Source organism: Odocoileus virginianus, unplaced genomic scaffold, assembly GCF_023699985.2.
Source record: "Odocoileus virginianus isolate 20LAN1187 ecotype Illinois unplaced genomic scaffold, Ovbor_1.2 Unplaced_Contig_4, whole genome shotgun sequence".
Taxonomy (NCBI): Eukaryota; Metazoa; Chordata; class Mammalia; order Artiodactyla; family Cervidae; genus Odocoileus; species Odocoileus virginianus.
The window spans coordinates 1,523,218-1,535,698 of record NW_027224321.1 but is presented as its reverse complement, the minus strand read 5'-3'; the positions used below and the strand labels follow the sequence as shown (position 1 = coordinate 1,535,698).

The following is a 12,481-nucleotide window of genomic DNA, read 5'->3' as shown; positions in this document are numbered from 1 at the left end:
GCCTTATCGCTTGAGAGTGGACGTGACTGTTTCCTGTGACATCAGGGCGGAACCAGCACCCGAAGGCCCACCTCCCGAGGCCTGGCTCACAGACCCCCACTGCACCTGTCACACCCGCACACACATTTTCACAAAGCCGCCGCCTGCCGGGATTGCCCCGGGCCCTCTTCTTTTCGATGCACAGACACCAAGCACCTGCCTGCCCCCCACAACTCCCACAGTCACCCCAACCCCGCAAGCCCAGCCTCTCACAGGGACAAGGTGAGATAAGGCCCCCAACAGGCTAAAGGACTCTCACAGGCTAGGATGCGGTCGTCTGGGAGGCTGACATCGTGGGGCACTGCGTGTCCCGGGAGAGACACGCTCCTTTCCACACAGCACATGAGATGCACGCTCACCACGCCATCACTGCACACAGGCCCCAGGGTGAGTCTAGAAGGCTGGCGGGGGTGCGGGTGAGATGCGTGAACCGCACGAAGGGAGGCCACGGGGACGAAGCAGCCTGGAACACTGAGGGTCCACCCCCCATTTCCATCCGATGTGCTCGCCTCGGCTTCGCTAACCTTTGTGTTGATGGATTTCACGGCCCCCGCTGGTTTGGCCTGTGCCAGGCTGGAAGCGTGGCTTCACATGCCTTGTGGTCTCACTCATCTCCGTGTAGTTTCCCTAGGCTTGTTACTGTTCAGCCATTCAGTCGTGTCTGACTCTCTGCGACCCCATGGAGGGCGGCACACCAGGCTTCCCTGTCCTTCACCATCTCCTGGAGGCTGCTCAAACTCACATCCACTGCAAAGTACTGGAAGAATGTGGCTCATTTCTCTCACTATGTTATAAATGTTCTGAGCAGTAAAGTGATGTTCATAGAAGCTGGACCAGGAGGAGCCAAGGGAATTTGAAAAGTCGTTAGAAAAGCCAATACGGCAGCCTGGAGCTTCGCTCAGCAGTTGGGAAGCGAATGGCAGATAAGACACGAGGGCAAAGGTTTGCTGAAAGATTTCTTAAGGCCTCTGCACCACCAGAGAAAGCACGTAACTTCAGCAAGGCGGGTACCACGTGGCATCCCGGGGGTGATGACACAGGGCCCCCCATCCAAGTCCACTGCCGCCTCTGCCTTCCTGCTCTGACGGGCAGCAGAGAGCACCTCCCTACGCACCATCCTAAACAGCCGTGTCCTCTGTTACACTGGCAAGTGTCTCTCTCTGCCCACGTGGTTCCCCTCTGCATGGCCTTCTGGGTAACAGCAGGCCCACCCGGACCAGGCAGCGTGCACTGCAGCAGCCTGCCTCCACCAACTGCTTGGCTCCCCTTAACCTTCTTTCACCTGCTTCCAGGCTCACAGCAGAGCTCGCTCCGGCAGCGCAGATAGTAAAACCGCGAAGATACGCAGAAGATGAGCGCCGCCCCTGTGCAAGGACGGCACGGAAATTCGTGAGGCGTTCCCTGCGTTTTGACATATATACACTACGGGCTTCCCATGTGGCTCAGCTGGTAAAGAATCTGCCTGCAGTGCGGGAGACCTGGGTTCGATCCCTGGGTTGGGGAGATCCCCTGGAGAAGGGACAAGGCTATACCCACTCCAGTGCTCTGGCCTGGAGAATTCCATGGACTGTATAGTCCGTGGGGTCGCAAACAGTCAGACATGCCTGAGCGGTATTTCTAAATCACCTATACTATCACGTGTTAAACAGACAGCTAGTGGGAAGCTGCTATACAACACAGGGAGCCCAGCCTGGCGCTCTCTGATGATCCAGAGGGGTGGGACTGGAGGGGCAGGGAGGCTCAAGAACGAGGGGATATATGCACACAATTATGGCTGACTGATGTTGTTATATGGCAGAAACCAATACAACACTGTAAAGCAATTATCCTCCAATTAAAACGGAGGAAAGAGAAGTCGCTCAGTTGTGTCCAGCTCTTTGAGACCCCATGGACTGTAGCCCACCAAGCTCCTCCGTCCTTCTGACTCTCCAGGCAAGAATACTGGAGTGGGTTGCAATTTCCTTCTCCAGGGGATCTTCCCAACCCAGGGGATTGAAGCCAGGTCTCCAGCATCGTAAGCAGAAGCTTTATTATCTGAGCCACCAGGGAAAACATATATATATATATATATATATATATATATGTTTACACACACACACACACACACATATATATATACACACACACATATATATATACATGACAGATGCGCTGATGGCAGGCATGGTTCTGAAAACAGAAACTCCTCCTCTTGGCGGGATGCAGGAACCACCAGGAGTTCAACCCGGCTAAGCTACAACCAGGCTACTTCCAGACCACAACCTCCACTTTTCTTATCCCTGCTGTTGCTGAAAATCAAGACCCAGAAGCAGCAAGGCTGACCCCACTGTGGGTGGCAGAGGTCTGCAGGGCACTCAGCCATGCGCTGCCCCTCAGTTCCACTCTAGGCTCCAATGAGCGACATTCACATGCAAGGCAAAAATCCAACTGAGCTGCCTGATCGGTCCAGCCTGCCTTGGTGACAGCTGTTCCCATGTCCCTGAAATTCTGCCCCCTGATTTCCTCCTCACAGACAGACCCTTACAGCTCCCCAAGCGAGGCAAAGCTGGGCCACATCCTGAAGAATGAGGAGGGTCCAGCCACGACCCTGGGGGTGGAGAGGCTGACCTTCAAGCAGGGCGGACCCCTGGAGGTGAACATCTCATGTGATAGGGGAAGCGTGCTTCTCAATTCATGTCTCATTACTGAGTGAGAGCCACTCAGTTACATCCGACTCTGCGACCCCGTGGACTGCAGCCCGCCAGGCTCCTCTGTCCATGGGATTCTCCAGGCAAGAATACTGGAGTGGGTTGCTATTTCCTTCTCCAGGGGATCTTCCCGACCCAGGGATTGAACATGGGTCTCCTGCATTGCAGGCGTATTCTTTTACCATCTGAGTCACCAGGGAAGCTTACTATTAAGAGACATTTCTAAGTATAAAGACAGGTCAACTTAAAAAGTATCAGCAGATACATGCTTGACTTTATCTTATACGTCTATAGATGAGACATTAGAATATGTAATGAATCCATACACCTTTTCCAAAGGAATACCCAAGACAGAAGTAGCAATAAAGTTATAAATGACAGTCATCAATCAGATGAAATAATTTAGATGAAGCTTTTCTCTCTCAAAGAGATGGGGACTGGGCAAGTGGTCAGGAAGGAAATACAATGTGCTTTTAACTTTGTATGAAAAATAATGTTCAGTTCCATGTTGCTGAACATAGTTCTGTTTTTGCCAAATAAATCCTCTACTTCAAATTACTGTCCAAATGCTTATTAAAACTCCACTTCTGGCCTTTGTTTTGGAATCTGTCACTTTTGTTTCACTATTTCCTGTCCTAAAAAACTGTTTCATTTTTTCCCCCCCTAATCACTCTCCCTCATGAAACCTGAACAGCAGAGATACATATGTTTACATCCTTTCGCACACCACGACCATTGTCATATCTAGGATTTCTTTTCCTCCTCCCAAGAGCCAATTTTCTCCGCCACTGAGAATGCATGGTATAAAGGGATTACAAGCAGCCTGGCCTGCTTTGTTTAATTTATTTGACCGCACTGGGTCTCAGCTGCCGCACACGGGACCCTTAGGTGGGATCCTGCAAACTCTTATGCAGAATCTAGTTCCCCAACCAGGGATTGAACCCAGGCCCCCTGCATTGGGAGCACAGAGTCTTAGCCACTGGACCACCAGGGAAGTCCGCATCTTGGGCTGTTTAAGGAAGAAGCATGGACCTTGCTCTGCCAGCTAGTGCATGCCTGCCATCTGTGGCCCACCCTGTCCCCCAGGGTCGGGGGAAGGGGGAGTCCCCGTCTGGGCCCTGCCTGCCCCGGCTGGCCTGAAGCCCCAACCTCGCTCACGCTCTGTATACAACAAGCACTCAGCAAGCACTGATTGATGCTTGGTGCTCTGGCAGATAAGAACACGCACGAAAGGTGCTTCTGGCCCCTGGCACTGTGAGAACCAGCAGAGCCAAAACAGAGTCCAGCCTGTCCATCACAAAGCAACATCCTATGGGGCCGGAATTAAAGCAGCTGTCTCTGTCCGTCTAGTCAAGGCTATGGTTTTTCCAGTGGTCATGTATGGCTGTGAGAGCTGGACCATAAAGAAAGCTGAGAGCTGAAGAATTGATGCTTTTGAACTGTGGGGTTGGAGAAGACTCTTCAGAGTACCCTCAGACTGCAAGGAGATCCAGCCAGTCCATCCTAAAGGAGATCAGTCCTGAATATTCATTGGAAGGACTGATGCTGAAGCTGAAGCTCCAATACTTTGGCCACCTAATGCAAAGAACTAATTCACTGGAAAAGATCCTGATGCTGGGAAAGATTGAGGGCAGGAGGAGAAGGGGACGACAGAGGATGAGACGGTTGGATGGCATCACCAACTCAATGGACATGAGTTTGAGTAAGCTCTGGGAGTTGGTGATGGACAGGGAGGCCTGGCGTACTGCAGTCCATGGGGTCACAAAGAGTTGGACACGACTGAGTGACTGGACTGGGCTGAACTGCAGGAGACAGAGGCTGGGCCATCGGGGCAGCTCCCTCGAGGTGCGCAGGAGCTGCTGGGCGTTGATTCCCACAAGGAGAATCCACAGGAGAGCTGTAACTAACCCTAGTAACACGGCCTCCCGCCTCCCCACAGCAAACACTCGACATCTCCAGGAAGTAAACGGCTTTGGGAGATACTTACTGAGTGTAACCACACGTTAGAAGCAAAAAACTCCACCCACCTCTTCCCCCCGCTTCATCAGCAGCAGTTGGAAGAGACCCAGATAGGTTACAGCTCAGTCTCGAATTTCCTCCAAACAAACCTCACACTAAGGTTTCCCTGGTGGCAGAGACAGTAAGGGATCCGCCTGCAATGTGGGAGACCTGGGTTCGATCCCAGGGAGGGGAAGACTCTCTAGAGAAGGGAATGGCAACCTGTACCAGTGTTTGTGCCCGGAGCCTAGTGGGCTCCAGCCCATGGGGTTGCAGAGTCAGACATGACCGGGTGACTAACACTTTAAGGTTTCACACCCTGGCCCGAAAGGACTGTAGTAGGGATGAATGTGTGGTTTCCAGGAAACCCAGAGTCTTTGAATAATCATCCTGTTCTTCCAAAAGCAAAATGCTCATGCTCTGCTGCACAGGTGCGTGAAGCTGTGTTTCACCAACAGTAGTCTGGAACACACACTATTTTTGACAGGACAAGGAAATGAGGGTCATAATGATTTTAACCCCCGGCACTATTATTAACAAGCCCTTTGAAGCTAGGTGGGGCATTCGGGAGTGTCAGCCTCACTGAGAACACAGTATCTCATTTTCCCCCGACATGTCAGTCGACTATCAAAAGAACAAAATGGCAATAACCAGGATGAGAGAGAGGAGACTGAGTAAACAGTGTAATTCTACTACCTAGGCTGTAGAAGATATTTACATCCGTATGTTGAAATGACTGCTCATCTCATCAGAATATGTTTTAACTCAAGCTGAAATTTTATAACTATTGAAAACCTCTAACCCCAGACTCCAGGACCACTGAGAAGATTTGGTAATGTGACCCTGGACCAGTCCCAACCAGAAGGAAACAAAAGGAACTCTGAAACCTGACACAGAAGGTTCTCCAGAGTCAACATTCCAATGTAAGGCAGATTTTCCTGGTTAATCAACTAGAAATTCAAGTCTGACAACTGGGGGGGGGGGCGGGGCGGGGGGAGGGTGTGTGTCCAACAGACCTCTGCTCCTCCAACAGGCCAGGAACACACTGGCCTGCCCTGGGGGCGGTAGGCAACAGCCCCACACACCTGGCTTACTTTGCTGTAACTTATGGGGAAGGGGACTCAGGAGCTCGGCTCCCACCCTTTGAGAGCCTAACTTTCACGAAGCCTACTTCCAGCCCCACTGACTGTGAAAAGGATCCTGTTTCTACCCTAAGAAGGCCAGTGATTACCCAAAGACCATCCTTCTTTGGAAAACTTACCTAATAGAAACTAAACACACATACACACACAAAAGAAGCTAACCACAGACCCATCTAGAGCGGGGGAGTCAGTCGGTGCAGAACTCGGGACCTTGTAAGTGCTCCTGGGGGGTGTGAGGCTTTCACAGAGGTGAACAGCACCCTCTGTCTCTCTGCTGGCTCCACTCCATCCTGCCCGAACACCTGATGGACCACTGATGGGAGACCTCTGCCACTCATTTCCATCAAGTTCCTGAAACCAGTGTAACCCATATCTGAGTCCTCAATCATCGTCACCAAGATGGTCACACATGTGTTCGTTAAGCATCTGTTCACCTTCAAGGGCTTTCCTTGTGGCCCAGCTGGTGAAGAACCCACCTGCAATGCGGGAGACCTGGGTTTGATCCCTGGGTTAGGAAGATCCCCTGGAGAAGGGAAAGGCTACCCACTGCAGTATCCTGGCCTGGAGAATTCCATGGACTATATAGCCCATGGGGTCGCAAAGAGTCGGACATGACTGAGCAACTTTCACTTCACTTCACCTTCAAGGTCAGCCTTATAAAAAATGTCCCACCCGGGGGGGCTTCCCTGGTAGCTCAGTGGTAAAGTATCCACCTGCCAACGCGGGAGACATGAGTTCAATCCCCGGTCCAGGAAGATTCCATGTGCCGTGAAGCAATTACGCCCATGAGCCACAACGTCTGAGCCTCTGTCCCAGAGCCCAGGAACCACAACTACTAAAACTTGCGTGCCTAGACCCTGTGCTCCTTAGAAAGAGAAGCCACCACAAGGAGAAGCCCCGTGCACCCCAGCTAGAGAGCTGCCCCTGCGCCCCACAACCAGAGAAAAGCCCTCACAGCAACGAAGCCCAGCACGGCCAAAATTAAAAGTAAGCAGAATTATTTTTAAAAAGAAAATGTCCCACCCAGGTCACTCTGTATTCAAACACTTCCTTGAATGGGGGAAGAGAGAAAAGCCAGGACCTGAGAACAGGGTATGGTCTGAAGCACTCAGGCCCCAGTGGTGCCGGGGGGTGGGGGGGGTGGGGGGGGGGAGAACACGCGGGCACTGTTGGAAAAAAGCCTGCCAGGCCCTGGGCGGGATGTCATCTCAGATGCATGCTGTGACCCCCCCCCCCCCAAGTCCATGCATTCAGAGGACACACGCCATCCCCGGATGCCCCAAAGCAGACCTGCCGGGGCATCAGGGCTCAGAGAGGCCACGGCTCCTGCACACGCGTTAAGACCCAAGCTCACGGCGGGGTCACGGCTCCGATTATTCTGTAGTCCCATGAGGAACTAAGAAGCCAAAGAGAACCGGTCACAGACTCGATCTCGGCTCCCACAAGCAGAGCCTCAAGGCTGCCGACTTCCTGCTCTTCCCAGGAGCCCTCACCCTGCTGAAAAGTGATCCAGAAACTGCTAGAAAACGGTGCAGAAAATAGGATCACTTTTTCTTTGGCTGCACTGTGTGGCTGTGTGGGATGTTAGCTGCCTGACCAGGGATTGAACCCGAGCCCCCTGCATCGGCAGCTCGGTGTCTTAACCACTGGCCCATCAGGGAAGTCCGGATCACCATCTTCTCTGGCTCAGTCTGTTGAGAAACATAACCTCAAACCGCACTGTCTGACCCCACCGAGGAGGAAGCCACATCTGTGGGAGAAGGTGCTGGCATCCTCTGAGTCTGTCTGCACCTCCCCCCATCCCCCCCCCCCCCAGAAGGCTTCCTGCCCCAGGGTATGGTTTCATCCCAGCCCCCCAGCGTTTGGGTCAGAGTGGCAGGTTCCGGAACACTCCAGGCAGCCCCAGCCTTCCCCAGAGCTCAGTCCAGTGGCAAGCTCCCTCCAACCTCTCACCTGGATGCTCTGATAGTCTCCGGGTGAAGACGCAAAGCTAAGAATTCCCCAAGCACAGTGAGCATTCCGAACGTCAACCAGAGTCCCAGACTTGGATTTAACAGTCTCCCATTGTGCATGCTCTGCAGGAGCGGAAACTTAATAGCAATGAAGCGGATACCCTGCGTCCTGAAGACCAGCTACACTGTAACCAGGAGGTGCTTGCTACTGATGTTTCAGCACCTCCCCCTCGGCCTCCTCCCCACCAGAAAATGCCGGTGACGCTGAGCTCCTTTAGCTGGAGCCACAGCCAGCTCCTCCTCAGAGCCCAGCCTATCCACCTCTGGGGGCGGTGGGGGGGGGGGGGGGGATGATGGAAGGGGTGCTGGCTGGAGAAGGGGATTCAGGTAGCCCATCACTTGGGGTGGGGCCACATTGCCCAGGGAAGGTCAGTGCCTTGACTTGCCCCCTTAGTCCTGAAGAAAAGCCAGCAAATGGGTATACAGGGTGCACTCAATCAGATCATCCCCAAGTCCTGAGAAAGAAGGACCGACTCTCAGCTGCACTGGATCCTCCTGTTCCAGGAGTTCAGTTCACACGGGTGAAAATAAAAATCAGAGGCTCCAGAGCCCCTGGGGAGCTCAGCGGGCAGGCAGGGCTTGTGAGGAAGGCCGGCACAGGAGGCCTGGTCAGTGTCCCACGATCAGTGGTACCGAGGAGGTACAAGCGGCAGGATCCGATGCTGCAAAGTCAGGGTGTCCACAACACAGCCTCAAAGGTCCAGTAAAAACAAAGACAAGACAGCAACAACGAAAAATGTATACAGGTGGTGGTGGTTGTTTCATCTCTAAGTCTTTCTGACTCCTGTGACCCTGTGGACTGTAGCCCGCCAGGCTCCTCTGTCCATGGGCTTCTCCAGGCAAGAAGACTGGAGTGGGTCATCACGCCCTTCCTCAGGGGATCTTCCCAACTCAGGGATCGAACTCACATCTGCATTAGCAGGCAGATTCTTTACCACTGAGCCACCTAGGAAGCCCAAGAATTTTCGTTTACATACAGGAAATGTGGCAAACCATTTTTTAAAAAAGCCTCAAAGAAATTCAACTTTCTTTTTACGATCATCTGCATGTAAAATATATATAGTTTATAAGCACTTTTACGGACACATCAAACTCAGGTATTAGTATCTGATGGGTGATGAGGATTTATGGATTTTTTTTCCTGGCCGTGTTTTGTTTTTTTTTTTTTAAACAGTGAACAGGTATTTATCAGAAAGAAAATGAGATTTTTATTTTTCGGTGATGGAGGCTGGGAACTGATGGGCTCTTTTGATCTAATAGAGAAAGTGCTGCCTGAAACCGCAGGAGGAAACAAAGTCCATTGATTGCTTCCTTTTCATCTCAGAATTCACTTCCACTCTCCTGTGTGCAGACAAGGAGAGGCTCCCCGAAGCCAAGGTCAAGGCTGCAGCCCCTGCCCTGGCCCCTGTGCTCAGGGTGGGTTTCTGCTCTCTGGCTTCCAACACCTGACACCTCTGGCTTCTGGCAAGGGCCCACAGGAACCCACTCTTTGAACTGCACTTTGCTCCCTGGATCCCCAACTCTAGAGATTTGTTGCAATAAATGAAAGTGAGAAATACACAAACAGTTCCAGCCCAAAGAGCAGTAACCCTGCTTCCACAAAGAGTATCAACTTCATTCCAGGAACAAAGGGATCATTCACAATCTGGGCCCTTATCCGCTTTCTAAAAATGTCAGATGGACACTGAGAGCCAGCAGGGACAAATGGTGCAGCTGGTAGAAAGAAGAGGACAGAACACAGCGGCAGCCTCGCTCCTAACTCTTCGCGGGCATTCTACACGGCACTGAAAATGAAAGCAGATTTCACTTTCAGTAACTGACTCAGTAACTGAAACCACGCACAGCCAGGAAAAGCGAGCCCAAGAAGCACACACAGGTGAATGACGTGTAAGCGGCTCAGCAGCAAAGAATCTGCCTGCACTGCAGGAGACCCAGGAGATGGTGGGTTCGATCCCTGGGTGGGGAAGATCCCCTGGAGGAGGGCATGGCAACGCACTCCAGTATTCTTGCCTGGAGAATCCCAGGGACAGAGGAGCCTGGCGGGCTATAGTCCACGGGGTCGCACAGAGTCGGACACGACTGAAGTTATGGACACACACACACACACACACAATCTTCACGAGGGCCTATGTGAGGCAGATCCACATGTCCTGCTGCAGGACTGTGTCCAACAGTCATATGTCCGATAAAGCAAACGTGTTTTGCTGTTTGAAAGCAAGAGATCAACGCCTACGTAAGATGGGAACATTTCTTGAATAGTACAAAGAATATTCATCAAAATTACTTTGCTATCCATACTCCTTTCCCCCTCCATTTGTGAGCAAGTGTTATTTTATCAAGAAAAAAAAAATTCTCTTCAAATCTAGGTCTATCTAGACCTTGCTCAAGCAACTGAATGACCATTCGGAGAACCATGCCAGGGAAATGATGGCTACAAACATCCCTTCAAATCCACACTTTTTTATTCCATGCCCCCAAATATTGAAAATCCTTTCTTTCTCCATGAAGCTGAGTGCCTCCTCCTCACTTGTTACGCTGCCCTCACTGCGAGGCTAGAACCGGATGAGCAGGCTACCTTCGGAGAACATGCCACATCCACCTGTCCTTCCAATCCACCGTCACGGTCTCCTCTGCAAAGCTTTGCTCACTCTGCTCTCAGACACGGAGAGGTCCTGTAGAGTTTTTCTCCAGCCTCCTCGCTCCAGAGAGGGCACAGCCAGGAGGTAAGCAGAGGCTCTGCAGAGTGTTTAAAAAAGCATCATTTCTGATGCTTTTCTGATAACCAGGCTTTGTCCTTTTTCATCTTATTAAATAAAAACGACGCTCTCTCCTCAACAAGGACAGAGAAAAGGGTTGAAATGGAGGACAATGGGAAGTGTCCCCACCGTGTCTGTTCGTCCCCTGCCCGCCCCACCTCCAGAGACCCCGAGGGAGGAAGCAGGATGCGTTGGCTCTCGGGGCAGGACTGGCGTCCACTGTCCACTGGGCCGGACTCAAGACCAGGGGAGACCAAGGTGGAGCTCCAGGCGCAGGTACCAGAGGCCTCCTTGGCCCAGGCAGAAAGGCCTTAATTTTTTAACATTTTGTCTTTATGTGCACCCTTTTGAAAGTCTTCATTGATTACAATATTGCTTCTGTTTGACGTTTTGGTTTTTTGTAGCTCCCCGACCAGGAATCAAACCCACATCCCCTACATTGGAAGGCGAAGTCTTAACCACCGGACCACCAGGGAAGTTGCAAGGCCTTGAAACCAGTCCTGGGTGTTCACTGGAAGGACTGATGCTGAAGCTGAAACTCCAATACTTTGGCCACCTGATGCGAAGAACTGATTCATTGGAAAAGACCCTGATGCTGGGAAAGATTGAAGGCAGGAGAAGGGGACGACAGAGGATGAGATGGCTGGATGGCATCACCAACTCAACGGACATGAGTTTGAGCAAGCTCAGGGAGTTGGTGATGGACAGGGAGGCCCGTGCTGCAGTCCACGGGGTCCTAGCAAAGACTAGGACATGACTGAGCGAGTGAACTCAACGTTTCACACTCGGCACCCTCACGGAACAGAAGCCTACATCTCCCTGGCTGCCTCGATGACTCCTTCACAAGCACCTTCGCACCTCCCAGGGCACCCAGCACTAACTCCCCGCGCAGACTCCGCTGGAGAGCATTGCACTGAACCATCTTGAAGCTTCTCTTCTCAGAAACAAGTGACTTGTGGAAGGAAGCCTCAGTGACCTTTGCCCCACAGGTGGCACCTCCAGGACCACCCTCACACCTCAGTGCCCCCCTCCCATCTGATGGAGGGAACGGAGAAACTGGAGAGGAGAATTACAGGAGCAGGTCCAGGACTTCCCTGGTGGTCCACTGCCCACTGTAAATGAACACATCCCTGGTTGTGGGACTAAAAATCCCATGTGCCTCTCGAGATTAAAAAAACAAAAAAGTAGGTTCAACATGAAAACTAAACTACTGTCGTGGAGACAGCACGGATCCTGAAAAGAACCTAGAGTCAGAGGCAGGAGGTCAGCGTCCTTCAACTGAGCCGGAAGCCCCTCCCTGGGCAGCCCCGAGCAGGGACAAGACCCATCCTCATATCTCAAAAGTATGGGGTTAAATTAACAAGGCCCCTAAAGAGCAGATGCCTGGCACAGTTTAAGATTCCAAAGCAGTTCCATGCTCTGCATTCTCGATGCTAACCTCTTTAAGCAAAACTAACGCAACGCATCATAAAATTTCAGCCACAGTGGGAACATTCCTAACACTTTCTCCAAGGAGAAGCTGTGCAAAGCGTAAGTTATGAGACGTGGCCAGAAGTTTGCACACCCACTGCTGCAATGCCGCCCGGAGCCTTCCAGACCGAGGGAGGTCAGCAGATTCGATGAGAAAAAGGCAGGTGTGTGTTCGGGTTCACTGTGTTTCCTCATGATATCTGAGAGCTTGCACGTAAGAATGTAGCTCCTCCTCCTCTGTGAAAAATACATAAATGCAAAACTCACATTTTAATAACTGGTTGATGAGACCTGACCAAGTTTTTCTTTCTGCCTCCCACTAGGAAAAAAAAAAGTTTAAAATGCTATAATGAAGTAGCAGCAGGGACTTCCTGGTT

The 12,481-nt window shown here is 51.7% G+C and overlaps 1 protein-coding gene and 1 non-coding gene across 5 annotated transcripts in view; one reads left to right on the top strand and one right to left on the bottom strand.

Moving 5' to 3' along the window:
* Positions 1-12,481, bottom strand: part of AGAP1 (ArfGAP with GTPase domain, ankyrin repeat and PH domain 1) — a 568,266-nt gene that overhangs the window by 513,882 nt on the left and 41,903 nt on the right. The gene's annotated exons all lie outside the window — the stretch shown is intronic.
* Positions 1,342-1,448, top strand: LOC139033827 (U6 spliceosomal RNA). Its single transcript, XR_011486313.1, has one exon. It is a non-coding gene; the product is annotated as a U6 spliceosomal RNA (small nuclear RNA).